The 12,429-nt window shown below is 39.7% G+C and overlaps 1 pseudogene; it reads left to right on the top strand.

Annotated features, from left to right (window-relative positions):
• Positions 1 to 12,429, top strand: part of LOC106727957 — a 19,209-nt pseudogene that overhangs the window by 4,951 nt on the left and 1,829 nt on the right.

Here is a 12,429-nt window from a genome sequence, read left to right as displayed (position 1 = left end):
GAAGGCAGAACCTAAGGTAGGGGTTGAGGAGGGGTTTTAAGGGCAACAGCTGTTTGGTGTAAGGTGTAAGAAAGTGGTTCAATTTTTTAAATAACTGGTTTGGCAGTATAGTGCATATGGCTGGCTCTCAGTCCAGATATAGGGATTATGTATTTTTGTCTGCCAAGAGCATCTCCTCCTGCTGCAAAAGGCTTTCCACGCCCACCCCCACCCCCATTTAAGCAATCCTATCCTATATCATCTATCTATACTAATAAAAGAGTAATATGATAATTAGACCAGGTCGACCGGCCATCTTCTGGATGTCTGACTTCCTTCTGGACAAAGCCATGGTGCTGGGGGCTGAGGCAGAGGCAGTTAGGGGCAATCAGGCCGGCAAGGGAGAACAGTTGGGGGAGAGATCAGGCCGGCAGGGGAGGGCCATTGGGGGCAAGATCAGGCCGGCAAGGGAGGGCAGTTGGGAGCGAGATCAGGCTGGCAGGGGAGGGAAGTTAGGGTAGATGAGGCAGGCAGTCAGAGGCAGTTAGGGACAATCAGCCAGGCAGGCAGAGGGGTTAGGGACAATCAGGCAGGCAGACAGAGGCAGTTAGGGGCAATAAGGCAGGTGAGTGGTTAGGAGCCAGCGGTCCCAGATTGCAAAAGGGATGTCCGACTGCTAATATCATACTCAATGGTGAAAAACTGAATGTTTTTCCTCTGAGATCAAGAACAAGACAAGGATGTCTACTCTCACCACTCTTTTTTTTATTTTAAATATATTTTATTGATTTTTTTACAAAGAGGAAGGGAGAGGGATAGAGAGTTAGAAACATCAATGAGAGAGAAACATCGATCAGCTGCCTGTACACCACCCCCTATCACCCCCTACTATGACAGAGGAAGGGAGAGGGATAGAGAGTTAGAAACATCAATGAGAGAGAAACATCGATCAGCTGCCTCCTGTACACCCCCTATCACCCCCTACTATGACACACACTGACCACCAGTGGATAGAGCATCGGCCTGCGGACTGAAGGGTCCCAGGTTCGATTCCCCTCAAGGGCTGTACCTTGGTTGCGGGCACATCCCCAGTAGTGGGTGTGCAGGAGAGAGCTGATGGATGTTTCTCTCTCATCGATGTTTCTAACTCTCTATCCCTCTCCCTTCCTCTCTATAAAAAAATCAATAAAATATATTTTTTTAAAAAAAGAAAGAAAAAATTCCTTTTGCATTTCTAACCAAAAGAATAAAATACCTAGGAATAAACATAACAAAGAACATGAAAGACATCTATATACTGAAAATTACAAAGTATTATTAAAAGAGATTGAAAAAGACACAACAAAATGGAAAAATATCCCATGTTCATGGATTTAAAAAAGCAATATAGTTAAAATGGTCATATTACCCAAAGCAATATATAGAGATTAGCTAAAAAACATATATGCATGACCCAAAGACAAAAGTGTGGTGAGGGCCAGAGGGAAGGGGAGGCAGGTGTTGGGTGGAGGTGGGCAAAGAGGTGGGGGAAATGGGGACATCTGTAATAGTGCCAAGAGTAAAAATAAATGAAGTTTAAAAAAGAAATTAAAAAAGCAAAAATAAAAGTATTCTTTCATACTTCTTTCTGTCAGTGTCTCTATTACAGGTGCTCTTCTCACACTATAAAAAGTATGAAGCAGTAGTAATATCCTATATAATAAAGAGCTAATATTCAAATGGTCATCAGGCCCTCACACCATCACTCAGTAACGGCTCAGACACTCAACACTGGGAGAGAGGAATAGGGACCAGCCAGGCACAAATGACCTAGTTAGAGAGGAATGAGGACCAGCCAGGAACAAATGAGCTCTCAAGAGAGGAATGGGGACCAGCCAGGCTGCAGCCTGGGAGAGGGACAAGCTGCACGCCCTGTGGTCCCGGGCACCAGCGGCTCTGGCTGCCCCTGTGGCCCGAGTGAGGGACAAGCTGCCCATCCCGCAGCCCCAGGCACCAGTGGCTGGGGCTGTGGCCTGGGAGAGGGACAAGCCACCTGCCCCATGGTCCCAGGCTCCAGCAGCTGCGCCTGCACCTGTGACCCAGGAGAGGGACAAACCGCCCACCTCACCATCCTGGGTACCAGTGCCTGTGGCTGTGACTCAGGCAAAGCAGCTGGCCCACGGTCCCCTGTGGCTGTTGCTGGCCCCAGGTGAAGCTGGCCCGGGTTATGGGTGCCTGGGGCCGGCCAGAGGGAGGGAAGCCCAGGTCCCAGGTGCCTGCGACTGGCCGGAGGAGGGAATCCTGGGTCCCGGGTGAGGGGCGAGGCAGAGGTGATTAGGGGTAATCAGGCCAGCAGGGGAGCAGTTAGGGGCAATGAGGCCAGGAGGGAGCAGTTAAGGGTGATCAGGCAGGCAGGCAGTGGTGATTAGGGGCAATCAGGCAGGCAGGCAGAGGGGTTAGGGCAGGGGTGGGCAAACTTTTTGACTCAAGGGCCACAATGGGTTCTTAAACTGGACCGGAGGGCCGGAACAAAAGCATGGATGGAGTGTTTGTGTGAACTAATATAAATTCAAAGTAAACATCATTACATAAAAGAGTACGGTCTTTTTTTTTTTTAGGCTGGGTTAGGGGAAATCAGGCAGACAGGTAGGCGAGTGATTAGGAGCCAACGGTCCTGGATTGCGAGAGGCAGTCAGACATCCCCCGAGGATATCCTGGATTGGAGAGAGTGCAGGCTGGGCTGAGGGAACACCGCCCCCCCCATGCACAAATTCCATGCACCGTGCCTCTAGTATTTATTTATAAAACAGATCCATCCAGAACTCAAATTCTAGGGTCAATAGATTATATCACTTATTATGAAAGTGGCATGTATAATTAATTTTTGCCTTTTTAAAAGAAACCATGTGATTCTAAAAGACAGTAAGGTATTTTCCTAATTAAAGTTAATATCCTGACTTTAATTATTTAAATATTCTGACCTGAAACTAGAAATCAACATTTATTTTCTAACTGGAAGCTACTCCTGAAACAAAGACTTATGTATGTTTGTTCTTTGTTTTGTTTTGTTTTTCCTGCTGAGAGGGAGAGGGAGAGAAAAAGAGAAACATCAATGATGAGAGAAAATCATTGAATGGGCTGCCTCCTGCCACCCCCTACTGGGAATTGAGCCTGCAACACAGGCATGTGCCCTGACTGGGAATTGAACCAATGACCTCTTGGTTCCTGAGTCAACGCTCAATCACTGAGCAACACGAGCTGGCTTAATGAGTTCTTAAATCAGTTCTCATAATTTTTATGAGATTAAATAAAAACATAAATTTAGAAAAATTGGCATAATGTTGTCCACATTTGTACAGTAGTTTTCTCTTGTAATTTCTTTGTCAGATTTTGGTATCAGGACAATGATGGCTTCCTACTCTCAGAGGGAAGGCATTTGCAGGCTGGGTGAGAAAGGTGAAAGGATTAAGAAAAAAAATACAACAAGTCATAGATACAAACAAAAATATGGTGATTAGCAGAGGAAAAGGTGGGTAAACAGTGATGGAAGGAGACTTGACTTGGTGTGGGGAACAAACCTCACAATCTATAGATGATGTTTTATAGAATTGTACACTTGAAACCTATATAAATTTATTAACCAATGTCACTCCAATAATTTCAATAAAAAGAAAATAAATAATAAAATATCACCAATATAGGGAATTTTAAATCAACCATTTTCTATTTTTTTTCTTATTTCTTATCCTTTTTGGTAATTGTATTTCTTTTTAATTATACATTCATATATATTTTCTCTTAGATTAGGTTTTTGTTATCCATTTTAATACTAATCTTTTATTAGCACCTTAATATTTCAGTATGCATCCTTAAATTATTACAATCTTATCATTTCTTTCATATTTTTATTATTTCCATAAGAATGCAAGATTCTTATAAAAGTATATATAACTCTATTCATCCTCTTTCCATACCTTGTGTAATCTTTGCTGTATATTTACATATAATTTGTTAAAAACCCCACAAGGCATTATTATATTATATTAACAATATTTTTATAATTATCCACATATTAACAGTACTGATGCTCTTTATTTTTTCCTGTAGTTCTCCTTTCCATCATTAATATCAGTTTGAAGAATTCACTTATTTCTATTTAAACAGTTCTGATGAATTCTCTCGGCATTTTTTGTTTGACATTGATGTATTTAACTTTCAATTTTTTATTTTCATTGTGGATTGCTATAGTTTGAATGTTTGTGTTCTCCCAAAATTTATATGTTGAAACCTAAACCTCTACAGTGATAGTATAGGAAGTGAGTGAGGCCTTTGGAAGATGAATAAGTCAGGAGGGTGAACCCTCATGAATGAGATCAGTGCCCTTATACAGTGGGGCCTTGACTTACGAGTTTAATTTGTTCCTAGACCGAGCTCATTAAGGAGCTCGTTAACTCAAATTACTCTGTCAACTCAATGCAAAAAATCGGCGGAGAGACAGCTGGTATCTCAAAAAACTCATTAGTCGGGACACTCATAAGTCAAGGCCCCACTGTAAATGAAGCCCCAGAGAACTTGCCTGTCTCTCAACCATGTGAGGATTTAGAAATTAGATGTCATCTATGAACCACAAAATGGACTCTCATCAAATACTGAATTTGCTGGCACCTTTATTGTTAACTTCCCAGCCTCCAGAAGTATGAGGAATAAAAATGTCTTGTGTTTGTAAGCTACCCAGTGTGTGGTATTTTATTATAGAAGTCCAAAGGGACTAAGGCAGGAATAATGTCATAGGTTGGTAGGCTTTTCTATTTTTTCTTTTGGATTTTGTTTTCTTTACGCATTTTAACAATGCCTTTCAATTGCCTTCTGGCTTCCTTTGCCTTTGGAGAAAATCCAACTTTTAGTATTGCTGTTGTGCATTTGAAAGCAAATTTATACTTCTTTTTTGCTATTTTTTATATTTCTTTTTTTGGCTTTACCTTTCAGAAATGTGATTATGGAGCATATATGGGTGGTTTAATTTGTATTTATTCTGCTTGGGATTCACTCGGGTTCTTGAATTTGTGAGTTGAAACCTTCTATCCAATTTTAGATGTCACATCTTCAGATATTGTATCTATTCCATTTTATCTCCTCTTTCTGTATATACTGTATATACAGATTATTATGACCACCTCATCAGTGCTTCGTTGGGCCACCTTTTGCCTTCAATACTGCGACGATTCTTCTTGGCATTAGTCACGATATGTTGAAAGGTGATGCAAGGAATCTGACACCATGCCTGATGAATAGCACTGTCCAGTTCTGTGAGATTTGATGGTTGTGGAACCAGCTGCCTGATGGCTCTTTTAACTTCGTCCCACAAATGCTCAATTGGATTGAGATCTGGTGATTGTGGGGGCCACCTAAGCAAGGTAAAGTCTTCCTCATGTTCCTGAAACCACTCCTGCACAATCCGAGCACCGTGGCATGGCACATTGTCTTGTTGGAAGAAGCCATCTCCATTGGGATACGCCATCAGCATGATAGGATGAACTTAATCAGCAAGGATACTTAGGTATGTTGTGCTATTCAGACGTTGTTCCACACTAATTAAAGGGCCCAAATCATGCCAGGAAAACATGCCCCAAACCATAACACTGCCCCCACCAGCTTGAAGGGTTGTACTCATGCATGTGGGGTGCATGCTTTCATGCTGTTTCCGCCAAATTCTCACTCTGCCATCTGCATGATGCAACTGGAAACGTGATTCATCGGACCACATGACTTTTTTCCAATGCTCGACTGTCCAATCCTTGTGTTCCTGTGTGAATTGGAGACATTTTATCTTGGTAACTTCAGACAGCAAAGGTATTCGAACAGGCCTTTGGCTGTTTTGCTGATACCCGCTCCATGGCTCCAAGCGCCAACAATCATCCTACGTTCAAAGGCTGTTAAATCGCGTTGTTTACCCAAATCTTCAGAAAAAAATCACTTCTACTGTCGTGGTAAACAACCTGCTTCCCTATTTATGATGGTCTGGCCCTCTAGCAACTTCAGCATGAAATTATAGCTAATTTGCCTACAACCGTCAGGTGGTCACAATAATCTGGCCACTCAGTATATATATAATTTTTTACTGTACCCACATTTTTCTTATGCTTTATTAAAAAATTATTTTTGCCCTGTGCTTCATATTAACTATTTTAAGTTGACATATTTTCTTTTTACTCATTTGTTTCCTGTTGTGTCCTGTTTTCTGTTAAACATATCCAATATGGATTTTATTTGAGATACTGTATTTCTAGAAGATAAATTTGGTTCCTCCTCATAGATTCCAATTATTGTTTTAAATTTCCCCAATAATTTCCACTATTGTTCTAATATTTTTGCTATTTTTTAACATAAAAATCATTTTTATTTTAAACTCTATATGGTCTGCATGTACTATAGGTCTTTTTCTACTATTTATACTGTCCTCCTTACTGGATTCAGAGAGATTTTTTTTTCATTTTACCTTCCTAGTAGGGGTATAGATTGGCACAGATGTTTTAGAAAGTACTGTAGCAATAAGAATCACAAAATTAAAATTTTAATATGCTTTAATTTACTAACTGCATAAGGAATATAATTACTGGAAATTAAAAGATGTATAAAAATATTTGAGTACATGTATCTTCACTGTAGCACTGTTAATATAAGTGAAAAATAGAAAGTAATCTAAATGTTCAATAAACTAATGCATACACAATAGTCTATGCTTGTGATTTATTATTGTATAGTCATAAAAAGTCACATTTTCAATGATTACTAAAAGGCAAAGGAAAGCCTATGATAGCACATTATGTGAATCATCAGGATATAAACTATAACTGTACATGCTTTTATCTACAACCATATATCAACTGAGTCAATCAGTCTTCTTAGTGTAGAAAGAAATTCATTATCAACCACTTTCAAATGTTTTACGGAAATGCTAAGATTTCCTCAATATTACAGGAAATCACTAGAGACTAGTGTTTTTGTGACATTTATGATTCTAATGTTTTTATCCTACTGACATCTCAATCTCATTTTTATGTCACTTCCTATAGCTATTTTCTTCCATCTGCTATGTGTGCATGTGTGCATACACTCATGTATACACACACACACACACACACACACACACACACACCTGGAATAAACAATATTTATTAAAAATTTACTGCTAATTTGTTTGAATTTTTAAATATTGAATATTTTTTATTTTCTTTATTTTTGGAGAAATTTATGTCACCATTATATTTTAATCAAATTTTTAAAATTAATAAGAATAAAGAAGTATTTATGGGAACTATGAAGAAAATAACTAAATTGAAAATATTCATTAGTTGATATTTTTAGTCATATTAACCTGAGAATCTAATTTATGACTCATATGACCAACATAGCTAATTGAAACAAAAATAATTAATGTACCAACAAAATTAAACAAGCACTCCTTATTGGTTAGCCAGAGATTGGTTCTCAAAGTACAGATACACAACTTTTCATCATTTAAACAAACACAGAAAATAAGGATAAACGCATACACATATTCAAATACTCTCACAAACATGCCTTTCATCAATTCATCGGGATGGAACAGTATAATATGTGCACACTTCATATATTTGCCATGATCAATCCTGAAGCCTTACACACATCAACACATACATGAAGTCTGCCTAGTACATTTGAATACACAGTTGTTATTGCCTGAGCCAATTTAACTTAAACATTTCATTATAGCACAATCAAGGTATAAAATTTGATTGTATTATGTAATTATTTTTTAAATTCTAAATTAAAGTAAAAGTTTACAAACTTTCCCACATAGATGCAAGGAACAGTATCTAGAATTAAGCAGGGCTGTGAAAAAGAAAACTATAGACTCTTTCTTAGACAATTAAGAAATAAAATATTCTCTAGGGATTATAGTATCAAAACCATTTTTCTTTAATAAAACAACTTGAAAACAACAATAAATTCACAGTATTATAGTGCTAATTTATTTTACAAGTCAAAATTTTACAGGTCAAAATTTTAAAAAATGATGTGTTATTTAAATTATGACATTAAAATTCTATCAGTTTGATGCAATAGGTTTTTATAAACAGTGAAAAACTCACTAAGGTAATGTATGAAACGAGTATTTGCTATTACTGACTGAATATTAACAATTTGCAATGTGCTTTATGTACCTTCTCTCATTTAATTCCACAATAAATATCTAATTAAGATACTTTTTCAAATTTCATAGTAAGAAAACAAAAGCTTATGTAGGTTCACTGACTTTCATAACATCACAAAGCTAAAAGTGAAAAAATCAGAATTTGAACGCAGATACATCTGATCCAAAAGTTGTTCCTCCAAAGGTCCCTCGATTCATAGCTACTCAGCATTGGAAGGAATACTTCTTGTGACTTCATGCAGCAGCCAATACTGTGCACTATTAGAAAGTTCTTCCTTATACTGAATATTTTTTCCCTATAACTTTCACCTCTTAATGCTAGTTATGCCCTCTGGGCCTAAGGCAAAAGTCTACTCCCTCTTCCACATGACAGCTCTTCAAATATCTCAAGAAAACTAGCATGTCTACCCTTAGTCTTCTAATCCCCAGGCTAAACACCCACGGAAAATTATATTGTAGCATTAATATCTCCACCTTGCATTTTTCTACACTCCCACATGTCTGCTCCTTTGTTCCTTCTCTCTCAAACAGTGGGAACAATGAGAAATTATGTCATCTATGAACCGAATTATATAATCTCACTCACCTCCTACTTCACTCCCCCACATAGCTTCTTTAGAGACCTTCCAGGTAGTGAAGTGCTGTAGGATCTAGAGAAAAGAAAGCATTCAGGAATAATTATTAAACCAGTAAGTTCTTTTTCCAACCCTAAAGGTCATAGAGATATAAAAGGTAAGCACATTCTAGGATTCATCATCATTTCCCATTGGAACTACCCACAGTAGCAAAGGCTAAAAATATGAAAAACACTTGAATTTTTAAAATTTTAATAATATCACAAAATTTACAGGAGCACATACGGTCACAGGAATGAGAAATCTTGCTATAAGTACATTTTAGAAAAAGATTTGTATTTCAATTCCAGCTCTGCCATTTACTACCTGCATGTTTTTATACAATTTACAAATACTGTGAGGCGCAATCCTATATAATAAAAGGGTGATATGCAAATTGACCCTAACAGCAGAGTGACTGGGAATCACTGGTCACTATGACACACACTGACCACCAGGGGGCAGATGCTCAATGCAGGAGCTGCCCCCTGGTGGTCAGTGTGCTCCCACAGGGGAAGCTCTGCTCAGCCACAAGCCAGACTGACGGCTGCCAGTACAGTGGTGGTGGTGGTGGGAGCCTCTCCCACCTCCTCAGCAGCACTAAGGATGTCCGACTGCAGCTAGGCCTGCTCCCCGCTGGCAAGTGGATATCCCCCGAGGGCTCCCAGGCTGCCAGAGGGATGTCTGACTGCCAGCTTAGGCCCAATCCCCCAGGGAGCGGGCCTAAGCCAGCAGGTGGTCATTCCCCGAGGAGTCCCAGACTGCGAGAGGGCACAGGCCAGGCTAAGGGACCCTCCCGAGTGCACAAATTTATGTGCACCAGACCTCTAGTTTCCTCAATAAAAGAAAATTCTTAATTCACATAGTTATTTTAAATATGAGAAGAAACGTATGCATAGCAGAGTAAAACAGGTCCACTTCAATTGAAAACATACAAATGATCAAGTTCACTCATGCACTAGAATAAGCAAAGTAATGGTTTACTTCATTTTACCATCTTAAAGGTACAGGTCAAATGTTTAACATAAGGCTATTCAGCAAGAGAAGAACCTGTATCATGTCAGAATGAGGAGATTCCAAGATCTCTGGAAGTTAGTCACAAGCATTTGTTTCATTCATTGTGAATTTAATCCACATGCTAAACCCTATCTCAACCAAAACCCCACTAAAATGACAGTAAAATATTTAAAGTCATAAATCTGTAAGGTCAAAGAAAAGAGAATAAACAACAGATTATAAAAAATGTAACATAATTTTAGAAGCTGGAAAGCAGATGGACAAATGGAAATTGACTTAGCGGTCCAGAGAAATTTAAGTATCGACAGAGGAAAAAGCCAACAAGCAAATAAATTTGTGTCATAGCACCCAAGAAAGATTCAGGAATTGCAGACATTGGTTACTTCTAAAGACAGAGATATGTATGGCAATAAAAAGAGAATTTGATGTCATCCACTCCTTTCACAATTTGCATGAAAATCTATTCAGTTAAATATCCAAGTTGATAATTTACATGTTGTACTTTCCACAAAACAGTAGAACATAAATCAGCCACTCTCATTTTATAAAATGGACCATTTTTCCCCAGTTTCCAATATCATGTCCTCATTCCATCTAAGACATCAACAGAAGCACCATTAATGTTCATATTTCTATCAACATTCTATCAACATTTGGCAAAAGTCAATGTGTATAAGTAAATTTAATAAATTTTATTGTATGCAAATATTACAGCAATAAAGATTAAGAATAAAGACAGCTAACAATGAATTATCATCTCATAAATAGATAGAGCAGAGGAGATCAGCCACTAAAACCATGGTAAAAGAGTTTTCGGCTTCAGGCTGAGAGGAGCCCAAGATACAACTTTCTTTAGCAGTCCTGAATCAAAGTTCATCAGACACCAGCCATTTCCACCGTGCTGCCAAAGTTTAACCCCAACAAGATCAAAGTTGGATACCTGAGGTGCACCGGTGGGGAAATCAGTGCCACATCTGCACTGGCCACCAAGTTCCCTGGTTCTATCTCTAAAAATATTTAGTGACAACATCCCCAAAGCATCTGGTGAGTGGAAGAGTCTGAGGATTTCACTGAAACTGATGACGATTCAGAACAGAAAGATTGATGTTGTACCTTCTGCTTCTGCCCTCATCATCAAACCCCTCAAAGAACTGCCAAGAGACAGAAAGAAGAGGGGGGGGGGGGATTAAGCACAGTGGAAATATCATAAAAAATGTATCTTTATTGTTTAAAGTATTACAGATGTCCCTGTACTGCCCCCATTGAATCCATCTTCCCACTCCTGCCTTCACCACACTATTGTCTGTGTCCATGGGTTATGGAGATATGCACATGTTCTTTGATTAATTTCTTCCTGCCCACCCTTCCCTCTGAGAATCATCAGTCTGTTGCATGGTTCCATGTCTCTGGATCTATTTCGTTTGTCAGTTTATTTTGTTCATTAGATTCCACATATAAGTAAGATCATGTGATACTTGTCTTTCTCTGACTGGCTTATTTCACTTAGCATAATACTCTCCAGGTCCCTCCATGCTGTCTCAAAGGGTAAGAGATCCCTTTTTTACTGTTGCATAGTATTCCATGATGCAAATGTACCACAGCTTCTTTATCTACTGATGGGCATTGGGCTGTTTCCAGATCTCAGCTATTGTAAATAATGCTGCTATGAACATAGGGGTGCATATATTATTTCTGATTGGTGTTTATTCCTATAAGTGAGATCACTGGGTCAAATGGCAGTTCCATTTTTAATTTTTTGAGGAAACTCCATACTCTTTTCCATATTGGTTGTAGCAGTGTACATTCCTACCAGGCAAGAGAAACAAAGGGAAAAATAAACAAATGGGAGTACATCAAAATAAAAACCTTCTGTATAGCAAAAGAAACCATCAACAAAATGAAAAGGGAGAGAAACCAAGATGGCGGCATAGGTAAACACTGGAGTTTGCTGCCTCGAACAACTACTTCAAAAATACAACTAAAAGATGGAACGGACATCATCCAGAACCACAGGAAGGCTGGCTGAGTGAAAATTCTACAACTAGAAGGAAAGAGAAAAGCATACCGAGACTCAGAGGAGGCGCAGTGCGGAAGTAAAATACTAAGGTACAGAGGCGCACACGGAGCGGGCTGGCGGCTGAGGGCGTGGTTGTCGTTTTCAATCAGGAGGGAGTGTCAGGCTCTGAGCTCCAGTTTCGGGCGAGTCTCTGGGGACCCAGACTCATACGGGAGAAGCGGGACTGTCTGGCATCGGTCGGAACTCGAGGGCAGCTTTCTCTCCGAGGGGCTTGCAGCTATTGCCGAGACACTGAGAAGCAGGGCCTCTGAGAGCAGCCATAACTGCTAGCCCCGCCCTGTTGATCCCGTGGGACCCACCCCGCCCAAGCCCTGCAGGGAGGCTTTTGCTGGATAGCCTAAGGCAGAGGCTAGATTAGCACCTCCCTAGAGATCCAGGAGCCAATGTACCCAGAGGTCTGAGTGGGACCATCCAGTTTGCAGCTCCGTGGAACCATAAAGGACACACTCAGGGGGCAGACTCAGTGAGCACCAAAGCCCCATTGAAGCAAGTCTTGCCCCGGAGGGGTGTCTCCAGCACAGAAGTTCTCCCACTGCAGACACAGCTGATTCTCACAGCCAATTGGCCTG

The sequence above is a fragment of the Myotis brandtii genome, unplaced genomic scaffold (genome assembly GCF_000412655.1).
Source record: "Myotis brandtii unplaced genomic scaffold, ASM41265v1 scaffold1145, whole genome shotgun sequence".
In the NCBI taxonomy this organism is placed as follows: Eukaryota; Metazoa; Chordata; class Mammalia; order Chiroptera; family Vespertilionidae; genus Myotis; species Myotis brandtii.
Note: the sequence above shows the minus strand (reverse complement) of the source record. Positions and strands in the feature narration are given on the sequence as shown.